The following is a 14,603-nucleotide window of genomic DNA, read 5'->3' as shown; positions in this document are numbered from 1 at the left end:
AAAAATATGAAATTTGGTCTCATGTTAGTTCATAAGTCCTAGAACATGCACAAAAAGTTTGCGAAAATTTACTAATTTTTAACATGTCTATGTTCTCAAAATTACAAGGGTCAACAAACACAAAAAGATATTGAATTGCTATTGGTTGAAAGCAACTCCCCTGGATCGATGACGTGGCAGGGGCCATCACCCGCACCACGCATCGCACAAACCAGGCAACCAGCCACGCATTATTTGCATGCAGGTACATGCAAACACCCGTGGGCCCCTCCATCTTCTCTTCCTCTCATCTATGTCGTGGACAGGAGTGCCAGGCGCATCCGCAACATCCTCCTCTCCGCCTCTTGCCGGACCACGCCACCAGCGAGACTCCCAGGCCTCCTCCCCCATCGGCTCCGCTGGCCGCCGGCCTAGACTCCTCTCCCGTCGCCCCCGCCGACCGCTGAGCCCAGCCTCGTCGCCCGTCGCACCCCGGCACATCCCCACACCCCAGCAGGCCTCCCCGCCCGGCGCCAACGGCCACCTCACGCGTCGGTCCTCCTCGCCCCGGCGCCATCGGCCTCGTCGCCCGTTGCACCCGGCGACCCCGGCACATCCCCACGCCCCTATAGGCCTCCTCGCAGCGGCGCCAACGGCCACCTCGCGCGTCGGTCCTCGTCGCCCCGAGCCATCGGCCTCGTCGCCCCGTCGCACCCCGGCGACCCCGGCACATCCCCGCGCCCCTGTAGGCCTCCTCGTCGCGGCGGCAACGGCCACCTCGCGCGTCGGTCCTCCTCGCCCCTGCGCCATCGGCCTCGTCGTCCGTCGCACCCCGGCGACCCCGGCACATCCCCACGCCCCTGCAGGCCTCCTCGCCGCGGCGCCGACGGCCTCCTCGGGCGTCGGTCCTCCTCGCCCGGCGTCATCGGCCTCGTCGTTCGTCGCACCCCGTCTCGAACTTCGCCCGTCTTTGCTCGTCCATGGCTGGCTCGGTGGCGTTGGTGCCCTGCCTCATATCCAGATCCAGGAGGAGCTACCAGATCGAGGAGGGACGCATCACAACTCACAAACCCACCTCTCCTTCCATGGCCTTGGCCGAGCGGGACTGGTGATGCGTCTCCGACGAGGTCCTTGTTGCGTATGAGTGGCGCTCATCGAATGAATGGCAAACCCACCGAACAAACATGCACATAAACAAGAACGCTCATGTTTTTTTTAAATAGAACATCTTTGCCGTCTGGCATTTTGGTCCGGCTGACAGCAAACACTTGACGCCGTCCGTTAGCGGGAGGTTCTGTCAGAGTGATTTTTTTGCCGTCTGTCTTATACTAGATGACGGCAAAGCATTTGTACTAACGGCAACAATTTTGCCGTCTTTCCGAACAAATGCCGACGGCAAAAATACCCTTTGCGGGCACAAAGTCTGACGACATTTTTTGCCTTCATGGGATGACGGCAAAAAATTTGCCGTCTCTAATTCTCTCTTTGCCGTCTGTAGCGTCCCCACGGCAAAATGCCCGATTCCTGTAGTGCGACGACAACAACAACAACAAAGACAACGACGACAACAACATTGGCAACAACAACAACAACAACAACAACCACCACCACGACGACAGAGATGACAACAACGATAATGATGAGAACAATGACAAAAACAACAATCACAACAACAACGAGAAAAAGGACAACAGCAGCAACAACAAGAACAAACACAACAACAATGACAACATCGACAACAATGAAGACGACGACGACGACAACAACAACAACAACAACAACAACAACAACAACAACAACAACAACAAAAACAACAACAACATGAACAATGACGATGACGACGATGACGCTGCCGATCACAACAATGACAATGATGGGAACAACAACAACAACAACAACAACAACAACAACAACAACAACAACAACAACAACAACGACGACGACGACAACAAGAACAACAACAACAACAACAACAAAACAACGACGACGACGACGACGACGATGTCCACAACAACAACAACAAGAAAAACAACAACAACGAAGACGACGATGACGACAACAACAAGAACAACAAGAACAAGAACAACAACAACAAGAACAACAACAAGAACAACGAAAACAACAACAGCAACAACAACAATCCCAACCACAACAACAACAACAGCAGCAACGACAACGATGACGACGACAATGAAGACGATGACGACGACAACGACGACGACCACCACCACCACAACAACAACAAGAACAAGAACAACAACAACAACAACAACAACAACAACAACAACAACAACAAAAACGGCAGTAGCAGCAGCCGCAGCAACAACAACAACAACAACAACAAGAACAACAACCACAACAACAACAACAACAACAACGATGACGACGACGACAACAACGACAATGACGACGACAACAACAACCACATAATCAACAATAGCAGCAGCAAGAACAACAACAACAACAACAACAACAACAACAACAACAATGACAACGGCGAAAACGACAATGACTACAATGACGACGACGACAACGACGATAACAACGACAATGACGAGAACAACGAGAACAACGACAACAACAAAAACAACGACAACAACGACAGCAACGTCAGCAACAATAACAACAACGACTACTACTACTACTACTACTAGTACTACTACTACTACTACTATTACAACAACTAGTACTACTACTACAACAACAAGAACAACGAAAACAAGAATGACGATGACAATGATGATGACGAGGACGACGATAACAACAACAACAACAACAACACCGATAACAACAACATCAACAACAAGAATGACGACGACAACAAGTAGAAGGACGACAACGATGTCGATACGACGATGACTACGCAAACGACGTTGACAACCACAACAACAACAATAGGCACAACAACAACAACAACAACAACAACAACAACAATAACAATAACAACAACAACAACAACGACAACAACAACAACAACAACAACAACGACGACGACGACGATGACGACGACGACGACGATGACGACGACGACGACGATGACGAGAATGACGAAAACAAGAACAACGAGGATGGGGACGACGATGATGAAAACAAGAACAACAACGAGAACATCCACAACCACGACAACAACAATGACAATGATAACAATGTCAACAACGTCAAAAGCGGCATCAACAACAACAACAACAACAACAACAACAACAACAGCAACAAGAACGACAACAGCGACAACAATGACAACAACAAGAACAACAGAAACAATAACCAGAATAACAAGAACAACAACACGAACAACAAGAACAACAACAAGAACAACAACATAGAAAGCGAGGACGACGACAACAACAACAACAAGAACAAGAACAAGAACAACGGCAACAACAATAGAAACAACAACAACAACAGCAACAACAACAACAACGACGACAACAATAACGACGACAATGAAGATGACGACGATGATGATAATAACAATGACAATAATAACCACAACCACGACGAGGACAATAACGATGACAATGAAGACGATGATGACGATGTTGACGATGACGACTGCGGCGACAACAACGACAATAACAACAACAACAACAACAACAACAACAACAACAACAAAAACAACAACAACAACAACAAGAAGAACGAAGATGACAATGACCACGACGACAACAACAATGACGACGACGACGACGATGAAGGCGGCGATGACGACAACAACCTTGACGACGACGACGACGAGGAAGGCGGCGATGACGACAACAACAATAACAAAAACAACAACAACAACAACAACAACAATAACGACGACGAAGACAACGACGACAACGACGAGGACAGCAACATCAAAACAACAACAATGATATTAGCAACAACAACAACACCAACAACAACAACGGCGAGGACAACGATGACGACGACGACGATGACGCGACTACTACGACGACGACGACGACTACGACAACAACGACAATGACAGGAACAACGACAACAACGATAACAACAACAACAACGACAACAGCGACAACAACGACAACAGTGACAGCAACGACATCAACGGCGACGACGCCGACAATGACGAGAACAACGACAAGAACGATAACAACAACAATGACAACAGCGATATTAACGAAATCAGCGACAACAACGTCAACAACAACAACAACAACAACGACGACAACAACAAGATCAACAACGACAACAACAATGACAACAACGACAACAACAACAACGACAACAACAATGACAGCAACAATAACAACAACAATGACAAGGGCAACAACAACGACAACGACAACACCAAGAAGAAGAACATCGACGATGACAACGACGACGACGACGACGAAAATGACAACAACAACGACTATGAAGAGAACAATGACAACAACAACAACAACAACAAGTAACGACCAAACCTCGAAGGATTTGAGTCTCTGTGCTTTACTATGCTAGTCCCTGGATCGACTCGCTGGCACACACAGTACAGATGAAAACCAGATATAGCAAGTGCATCATTTATTACAACGTATGATCCAGAATTTCGAAAATATAAAAATCTGCATAGCACTTAGCTAGCCTTATTCTATCAAATAATGGAAAAGTAGCAGAATAATAACGATGAGTCCCATCATAGCCCACTGGCGATAATGAGTGAAGACTCGTGACCCTAACGGTACCTTACTCCTCGTCTGAATATCCTGCAACATGATACGTTGCAGCCATATAGGTCAATACTTTGAATGTATTATCAAGTTACACAGGAAAAGTAATATAACAGACCTACATGCATATGCATAGTATAACAAAAGAAAGGCTGATGGTTATTTTGCAGAAAGCTAATTTTATCCTCATAGCTACCTAATAGTCAAGTTTTATTTTTTTTGCTACAATAACTCACATATGGTTGAATTGGCCTCGCCAACTCCAACCTATTACCATTATTAAGTTTCCCACCAAGTTTTATTAAGTGTGTCATCTGTCAAGATCATCCAACAACTGTAATGGCCTAGTTGCTCAAAATTGTCCATAACCGGGGACACGGCTAATCATGATTAGTTTATACACTCTGCAGAGGTTAGTACGTTGTACCCACTGGACCCAACCCGAAAATTGAGACAAAGTCTTTCAGAAGCAGTCACCTAGTCCCAAAGGAGGCCCATCCCACCTATCATAGCTACGTCAGCTGGCACATCCGGGTAAGGTTTCCACGACCGATCAACTAAGCCAAAGCTCATAACAGCCAGTGGTCGCACAAGGAAGCTACTAGTCACTAAGTCTGTTTGATCTTTTTGAACCTGGGCGACATTCCACTTACATTCAGAGGGTAGAAACCATGATGTTCTTGAAACCACCCAGCAATACCATATCCGCCCAGAGGTGAATTAAATCCTCAATTACTACTCAAATTTATTTTGTAGTAATCCTCACATAATCTCAATGAATACAAGAACCAATCCCCTTCTACATAGCCTAGCAAAATTTTATCTAACACGATCTTCATGACAAGGGGATATAACTCAATAGCATAGCAATAATAATAATATTCCTATACATGCATAATTTTCATAGGGTGATATAATACTACATGCATAGAAAATAGTAGGTAAAGGATGATCAACATGTAACTTGCCTTGATTCTGGTTCAGAAAGTCACACTCCTAACAATAGTTTGCGTCGCACTCCGCACAATCTACACGTTGCAACCAATCACATCAATCAATCACCACAATCACATAACACCAAATAAAAATAACGGCAATAAAACAACTTGTTTAAAACCAAAGCATAAATAGCATGGCAGTAGGTATAAAATCATCTACATGCTGATACGATCATGACGCAAAAAGAATCAACTAAATCGGATGAACGGTTTGCAAAATATGCCCTTCGGTAGGTTTAAATCAAATCTGATTTAACTAAAATTTTAATTTTCGCAAATTTGAAAACTATTAATGGCATCATATTCTACTCATCAATACGAGACCACAGGAAAAAGAATTTCCTGAATCAGAGTTACGAGCAAAAAGATAAACGCGTTTGAACATTTTATCGAGAATCTGTCTCGAAAATAAATAGGCTAAAAACAGAGTTAATTCGCCCTGAAGCTGTTCATCGGAGTTTGTTGAATTGGACCGCGCGCACGTGTTTACCACGAACAACAAAGAAAAACGGGTTAGTCTCGGCTTAGTGCCTCCGGTGATGCTTCTCCGGTGTCTGTCGGACGAACTCCGACGACGACGGCTCCGTAAACTCCGACCAAACGGAGTGAACTCCGGCGAACTTGTTGTTGCAGGGTGGTTGAGCTCGAGGCGGCGGCTGTGTGCGTGCGACGCGTCAGTGGGGTGAATCGGGAGCAGGGAAAAATGGATCGGTACAGGGGCTTCGGTCCCTGGATTTATGCCCTCGCGAGGAGTCCTCGCGTTGGTTCAAACCGGCTCGGGATGAAATCCCTCGAGCGCTCGGTTCCAAAGAACGAGGCAGGTGGGGTCGGTGGGGTCCACTGTCGGCCCCTGGTGCGAAGGCTGCTGGCCTAGGGCTCGGTGCCCTGGGAGCTGGAGCACGAGCACTCGTGGCTCGGTCGGCCGAGGCTGGCTGCGCCAGCTGGCTTGGTGGGTGGGTGGCCTGGAGCAATGGGGCTGGTGGCGATGGGTCAGCTGCGCTAGCGCTGGGCTGGGCTAGCTTGTTGGCTCGGCCTGGCTCAGTCGGTCCCCCTTTTTTTTAGAAAAAGCTACGAAATAAAGCCAAAAAAAAATATTTTGTAACTAAATAAAATACCAGAAAATATATACTAAACTACTAAAAAAAACAGAAAATAATATACAACTAATATATACTAAAGGAGCCCTAGTTCCACCTAATGCATATTTTGAAAAATAGTTTTATGCAATAGGCCACACAAAGAGCATTGAAAAACTCAAATAAAAATAATTTCAGAGATAACTCCAAATAATATTCTAAGCATTATGAACTTTAATTCGACAGGGGGAGAAGTCATATTATCTCCACTCCAATAAATTGCCGGAAGTTACATAATGAATAAAATTTTCAAAAGAGCAAATAATGCATAGGAAAATATGAGATGCATATGAATGATCTATTAACATCCAAATTTAAGAAAATTGGGATGTTACAAACCTACCCCCCTTAAGATGAATCTCGCCCTCGAGATTCGGGTTGGTTAGCAAATAGGTGTGGGTGATCCTGCTTGAGATCCTTCTCTCGTTCCCTAGTAGCCTCTTCTTCGGTATGATGATCCCACTGAACTTTGCATAATCTGATTGTCTTGGTGCGAGTAACTCTCTCTGCTGTCTCCAGAATCTTAACAGGCTTCTTCTCATATATCAAGTCAGTCTCCAACTGAATTGCCTCAAGTGGCACAGTATCTCTCAAAGGAACGTCTGCCATCTCTGCATGACAATTCTTCGGCTGTGATACGTGGAACACATTATGAACTCCTGACAAAGCATCTCGCAACTCCAGCTGATAAGCTACCTCTCCTCGACACTCCAAGATCCTGTAAGGCCCCACAAAGCATGGTGCTAACTTACCTTCGATTCCAAACCTCTTAATTCCACGAAGTGGTGAAACTCTAAGGTATACACAGTGTCCTACCTCATATGTCACCTCCTTACGCTTTGCATCGGCATAACTCTTCCGTCTGGACTGTGCTATCTTTAGCCTGTCACGAACCAACCTGACTTTCTCCTCAGCATCTCTAATCAAGTCTGGTCCAAAGAACTATGCTCTCCACCTCATCCCACATCAATGGTGTCCTGCACTTCCTACCATACAGAAACTCAAACGGTGCCATCTACTAACTAGCCTGATAACTATTATTATATGAGAACTCTACATATGGTAAATTATCATCCAACTGGAACCGTAGTCCAAAGCACAATCTCTCAACATATCCTCCAATATCTGATTCACCCTCTCTGTCTGCCCATCTGTTTGTGGATGGAATGTTGTACTGAACTAAAATCTAGTACCCAATGATTCATGCAACTAACGCCAAAATTTAGATGTGAACTGAGTACCTCTATAAGACACTACCTTCTTTGGAACTCCATGCAGACAGACAATTCTAGACATATAAATCTTAGCTAGTTTAGCACTGGTATAGGTACTCTTTACCGGGATGAAGTGAGCGACTTTAGTCAAACGATCAACAACTACCTAAATAGAATCATAACGTGATCGAGTCCTGGGTAATCCAGTGATGAAATCCATACCAATCTGATCCCACTTCCAATCAGGTATAGGCAAGGGTTGTAACAAACCTGGTGGTTTCTGATACTCTGCTGTAACTCTCTGGCACACATCACATACTACAAGATACTCAGCAATTTCCCTATTCAGGCTAGGCCACCAAAATCTCTCCCTCAAATCCAAATACATCTTAATATTACCTGGGTGAATAGAATAAGGTGAATCATGCGCCTCTTGAAGAATCAACTTCCTTATATCTGCATCCTGAGGTACACAAATACGCTTCTCAAACCATATGGTTCCATGTTTATCCTCATGGAAATCTTTCGCCTTCCCTTTGAGCATATTCTCCTTTATCTCTGCAATATACTTATCATCCCTTTGAGCTTCTCTAATTCTGTCAAGCAAAGTAGGCCTTACCTCAAGTGTAGCCAAATAGCCTCTAGGGACCATCTCCAATCTCAGATTTCTGAACTGCTCACATAACTCCGGTGGTATATCATCAATATTAATTGCATTAGCATGGCTCCTACGACTCAATGCATCAGCAACAACATTAGCCTTACCAAGATGATACTGTACATTCAAATCATAATCCTAAATAAGCTCCAACCATCTCCTCTGTCTGAGGTTCAACTCCCTTTGAGTAAATATGTACTTCAGGCTCTTATGATCAGTAAATATATCATAATGATTACCAACGAGATAATGCCTCCAAGTTTTCAATGCATGCACAACTTAGGCTAACTCCAAATCATGTGTCGGATAATTATGCTCATGATTCTTAAGCTGACGTGAAGCATAAGAAAAGACATTACCTTCCTACATCAAAACGCTCCCAAGTCCCTGACAAGAAGCATCACAATATACCTAGAAGTCTTTGTGTATGTCTGGCAGAGTTAAAACTGGTGCTGTGACTAAACGCTGCTTCAACTCCTGAAAGCTAGCTTCACAATCATCAGTCCAAACAAACTTATTCCCCTTCTTCAACAATTCCGTCATAGGCTTTGCAATCTTTGAGAAATTCTCAATAAACCTTCTGTAATAACCTGCTAGGCCCAAAAAGCTGCAAATCTCACCAACTGACGTGGGTGTCTCCCACTCTGTAAGAGCACCAACCTTAGATGGATCAACTGCAACTCCATTACCTGATATAACATGGCCAAGGAATGCTACCTCATACAGCCAAAACTCACATTTACTGAACTTGGCATACAACTCGTGCTCCCTCAATTTCTCCAACACCAAACGCAGATGCACTTCATGCTCTTGCTTATTCTTGGAGAACACCAATATATCATCAATGAAAACAACCACAAATTTATCCAAGAACTCCATAAACACCTTGTTCATCATATTCATGAAGTATGCTGGAGCATTAGTCAATCGAAATGACATAACGGTATACCCATACAACCCATACCTCGTAGTGAAAGCGGTCTTTGGAATATCTTGCTCACGAATCTTTAATTGATGATAACCAGAACGAAGATCAATCTTAGAAAACACAGTAGCTCCCTCCAACTGGTCAAACAAATCATTTATCATAGGAAAAGGATACTTATTCTTAATGGTTACCTCATTCAGAGAACGACAATCAACACACATCCTCAAGGTCCCATCCTTCTTCTCAACAAACAAAACAGGGGATCCCCAAGGTGATGAACTTGGGCGAATAAATCCTTGTGCCTGTAATTCCCTTAACTGCTTCTTCAATTCGTCCAACTCTTGAGGAGGCATTCTGTATGGTCTCTTTGCAATAGGTCCAGTACCAGGCATCAAATCAATGAGAAACTCAATATCTCTATCTGGTGGCATACCTGGCAACTCCTCCGGAAACACATCTGGATAATCCTTCACAACTGGCACCTCTTCTAGGCTACCCCCTTAAGAGATTTCACCTGCATCCGCTTATGCTGGTACTTCCATACATATTTGATTCTCTTCCCTCCTGGTGCACTGAGAGAAATAGATCGACTAGCACAATCGATAACTCCTTCATATAATTGTAACTAGTCCATACCCAAAATAATATCCAGACCTTGTGACTTCAGTATGATCAAATATGTAGGGAACTCATGCTTCCCAATAGACAAGTTTAAATGATGACAACCAACACCTGCTATCATCTCAGCTCCTGGGGAACTCACTCTAATAGGCATACTAAGGGTTCTGGTTGGCAATCAATGTTTATCAACGAACACCCTCGAAATAAATGAATGCGATGCACCAGTATCAAAAAGAACCAGAGCGGGTACTGAATTGATCAAAAACTTACCAATCACTGCATCAGGCTCATTATAGACCTCCTCCACATTAACATGGTTAACATGACCCTTTTGAAAGGGGTTTGGCTTGATGACTCCACAATTACCATTACCATTATTGCTCTCTAGGCATGCATTGGAGTAGTGGCCCATCTTTCTGCACTTGAAGCACTGGACCTGATTAAGGTCTCTCTGCACTGGCACATTCTGGCGGTTCTGGTTATTATTACCTCCATTACCATTGCCATTACCATTGTTACCCTTGTGTCCATTATGATGATGATGGCCATTATGATTGTGGCCATTACCTCCACTATGATTATGTCCATTACCTCCATGATGATGATGCCCATTACCTACATGATGGTTATGATATGAAGTGCGTGGCTTCCGTTGCGGTCCTGAATTAAACCTGTTGTTGCTATACTTCCTGTTGCGGTTCTTTATTGCCTGATGCTTTCCCTCAAGCACGATAGCCTTATCAACAAGCTCCTGGTAATTACCAAAAGTGGCCACAATCAACTGAACTCCGAAATCATCATTCAGGCCCTCCAAGAACTTCTCATGTCTAGCTGCATCAGTATTAACATCATTAGGAGCATAACGTGCAAGTTTATTGAACTCCTCCACATACTCTTTAACTGAGCGACCTCCCTGACGCAGGATGCAAAACTCCTTCTTCTTTAGACTCATGGCGCCAACAGACACATGTGCGGCGCGGAAAGCTGCCGCAAACTGCGCCCATGTGATAGTATCAATGGGATAGGTGACCAAGTAGTTGTCCCACCAAGCTACGGCAGTACCCTCCAACAGATGTGAGGCAAACCTCACCCTCTCTACATCTGTGCATCCAACGGTCTGCAGGTTCCTACCAATAGAACGAAGCCAATCATCCGCCATAATAGGTTCAGGGCTGCTGGAGAACCTCTGAGGATTCAACCTCAAGAACCTAGTAAGCATATCCATAGGTGGGGGAGGCGGTGGGTTGTTGTTGTTATTGTTTGCCAAGCTTTGGGCAAGCAACTGGATCAACTGGCCTTGTCCCTCAAGTATCTGCTGCACATATCCTGGCGGTGCATCATTGCCATTGCCATTATTGTTGCCTGCTCCTGCATTCCTGTCCCTAGGCTCACGTCTCGGCGGCATCTAGTGGGCAAGAATAGACAAGAAAATAGATAGAATAGGTCTAGAGGAATATAGATATTCTACCCATATGCATATTATGATCAAGGTAATATATATGAGGCAACAAAACACCATAGCAATAACAGAAACAAGCATAACAATAATCAAACATATCTATATATATAGTCGAATAATTCCGACAAGATCCTAGTTTAACAAACAAGCAAAATAACAATCAAGCAAGCAACCTAGTATCGTCATGCCACAAAGCGGGCATAATTAGATACGCTAACACGTTAATATCGCAATAAAAACAAAGATAAGTGGTGGTCTCAGCACTAGTTCCTACTTAAGCTGGTCAAGATACTAAAGTGGTTATCTAATGAAAGAGTAAGATGTAGACAAAGTGTATAGAATAAATTTTCACTCCTATGGATTTTCTAATCCATTTTCTAGGGCCACGACCTACAGTCAACGCATTGCTTTGATGCCCTCTGTAACGACAAAACCTCGAAGGATTTGAGTCTCTATGCTTTACTGTGCTAGTCCCTGGATCGACTCGCTAGCACACACAGTATAGATGAAAACCAGATATAGCAAGTGCATCATTTATTACAACGTATGATACGGAATTTATAAAATATAACAATCTCAATAGCACTTAGCTAGCCTTATTCTATCAAAGAGCGGAAAAGTAGCAAAATAATAACGATGAGTCCCATCATAGCCCACTGGCGATGATGACTGAAGACTCGCGACCCTAACGGTACCTTACTCCTCGTTTGAATATCCTGCAACATGATACGTTGCAGCCATATAGGTCAATACTTTGAATGTATTGGCAAGTTACACAGGAAAAGTAATATAACAGACCTACATGCATATGCATAGTATAACAAAAGAAAGGTTGATGGTTATTTTGCACAAAGCTGATTTTATCCTCATAGCTACCTAATAGTCAAGTTTTAATTTGTTTTCTACAATAACTCACATATGGTTGAATTGGCCTCACCAACACCAACCTATTACCATTATTAAGTTTCCCACCAAGTTTTATTAAGTGTTTCATCTGTCAAGATCATCCAACAACTGTAATGGCCTAGTTGCTCAAAATTGTCCATAACCGGGGACACGGCTAATCATGATTAGTTTATACACTCTGTAGAGCTTAGTACGCTGTACCCATTAGACCCAACCCGAAGATTGAGACGAAGTCTTTTAGAAGCACTCACCTAGTCCCACAAGAGGCCCATCCCACCTATCATAGCTACATCAGCTGGCACATCCGGGTAAGGTTTCCACGACCGATCAACTAAGCCAGAGCCCATAATAGCCAGTGGTCGCACAAGGAAGCTACTAGTCACTAAGTCTGTTTGATCTTTTTGAACCTCGGCGGCATTCCACTTACATTGAGAGGGTAGAAACCATGATGTTCTAGAAACCACCCAGCAATACCATATCCGCCCAGAGGTGAATTAAATCCTTAATTAATACTCAAATTTATTTTGTAGTAATCCTCCCATAATCTCAATGAATACAGGAACCAATCCCCGTCTACATAGCATAGCAAAATTTTATCTAACACGATCTTCATGACAAGGGGATATAGCTCAATAGCATAGCAATAATAATAATATTCCTACACATTCATAATTTTCATAGGGTGATATAATACTAGATGCATAGAAAATAGTAGGTAAAGGATGATCAACATGTAACTTTCCTTGATTCTGGTTCAGAAAGTCACACTCCTAACAATAGTTTGCGTCGCACTCCGCATAATCTACACGTTGCAAACAATCAGATCAATCAATCACCACAATCACATAACACCAAATAAAAACAATGGCAATAAAACAACTTGTTTAAAACCAAAGCATAAATATCATGGCAGTAGGTATAAAATCATCTACATGCTGATACCATCATGACACAAAAAGAATCAACTAAATCGGATGAACGGTTTGCAAAATATGCCCTCCGCTCGTTTAAATCAAATCTGATTTAACTAAAAATTTAATTTTTGCAAATCAGAAAACTATTAATGCCATCATATTATACTCATCAATACGAGACCACAGGAAAAACAATTTCCAGAATCGGAGTTACGAGCAAAAAGATAAACGCGTTTGAACATTTTACCATGAATCTGTCTTGAAAATAAATAGGCTAAAAACAGAGTTAATTCGCCCTGAAGCTGTTCATGGGAGTTTGTTGAATCGGACCGCGCGCACGTGCTTACCACGAACAACAGAGAAAAACGGGTTAGTCTCCGCGTGGTGCCTTCGGTTTCTGTCGGACGAACTCCGACGACGACGGCTCCGTAAACTCCGGCGAAACGGGGTGAACTCCGGCGAACTTGCTGCTGCAGGGTGGTTGAACTCGAGGCGGCGGCTCTGTGCGTGCGAGGCGGCGGCGGGGCGAATCGGGAGTAGGGAAAAACGGATCGGGACAGGGGCTTCGGTCCCTGGCTTTATGCCCTTGCGAGGAGTCCTGGCGTTGGTTCAAACCGTCTCGGGATGAAATCCCTCGAGCGCTCGGTTCCAAAGAACGAGGCAGGTGGGGTCAGTGGGGTCCACCGTCGGCCCCTGGTGCGAAGGCTGCTGGCCTGGGGCTCGGTGCCCTGGGAGATGGAGCACGAGCGCTCGTGGCTCGGTGGGTGGGTGGCCTGGAGCGATGGGGCTGGTGGCGATGGGTCAGCTGCGCTAGCGCTGAGCTGGGCTGGCTTGCTGGCTCGGCCTGGTTTAGTCGGTCCCCCCTTTTTTTATTTAGAAAAGCTACGAAATAAAGCCAAAAATAAATATTTTCTAACTAAATAAAATACCAGAAAATATATACTAAAATACTAAAAAAACAGAAAATAATATACAACTAATATATACTAAAGGAACCCTAGTTCCACCTAATGCATATTTTGAAAAATAGTTTTATGCAATAGGCCACACAAAGAGCATTGAAAAACTCAAATAAAAATTATTTCACAGATTATAACATTTGCAAAACCAAATCAGATAACTCCAAATAATATTC

At 43.9% G+C, this 14,603-nt stretch overlaps 1 pseudogene; it reads left to right on the top strand.

Annotated features, from left to right (window-relative positions):
- Positions 1–292: 292 nt before the first annotated feature.
- Positions 293–14,603, top strand: part of LOC123405365 — a 19,147-nt pseudogene continuing 4,836 nt past the window's right edge.

This window comes from Hordeum vulgare, chromosome 6H, assembly GCF_904849725.1.
Source record: "Hordeum vulgare subsp. vulgare chromosome 6H, MorexV3_pseudomolecules_assembly, whole genome shotgun sequence".
Classification (NCBI taxonomy): domain Eukaryota; kingdom Viridiplantae; phylum Streptophyta; class Magnoliopsida; order Poales; family Poaceae; genus Hordeum; species Hordeum vulgare.
The sequence above is the reverse complement of the archived record's forward strand: the minus strand, read 5'-3'. Positions and strand labels throughout refer to the sequence as shown.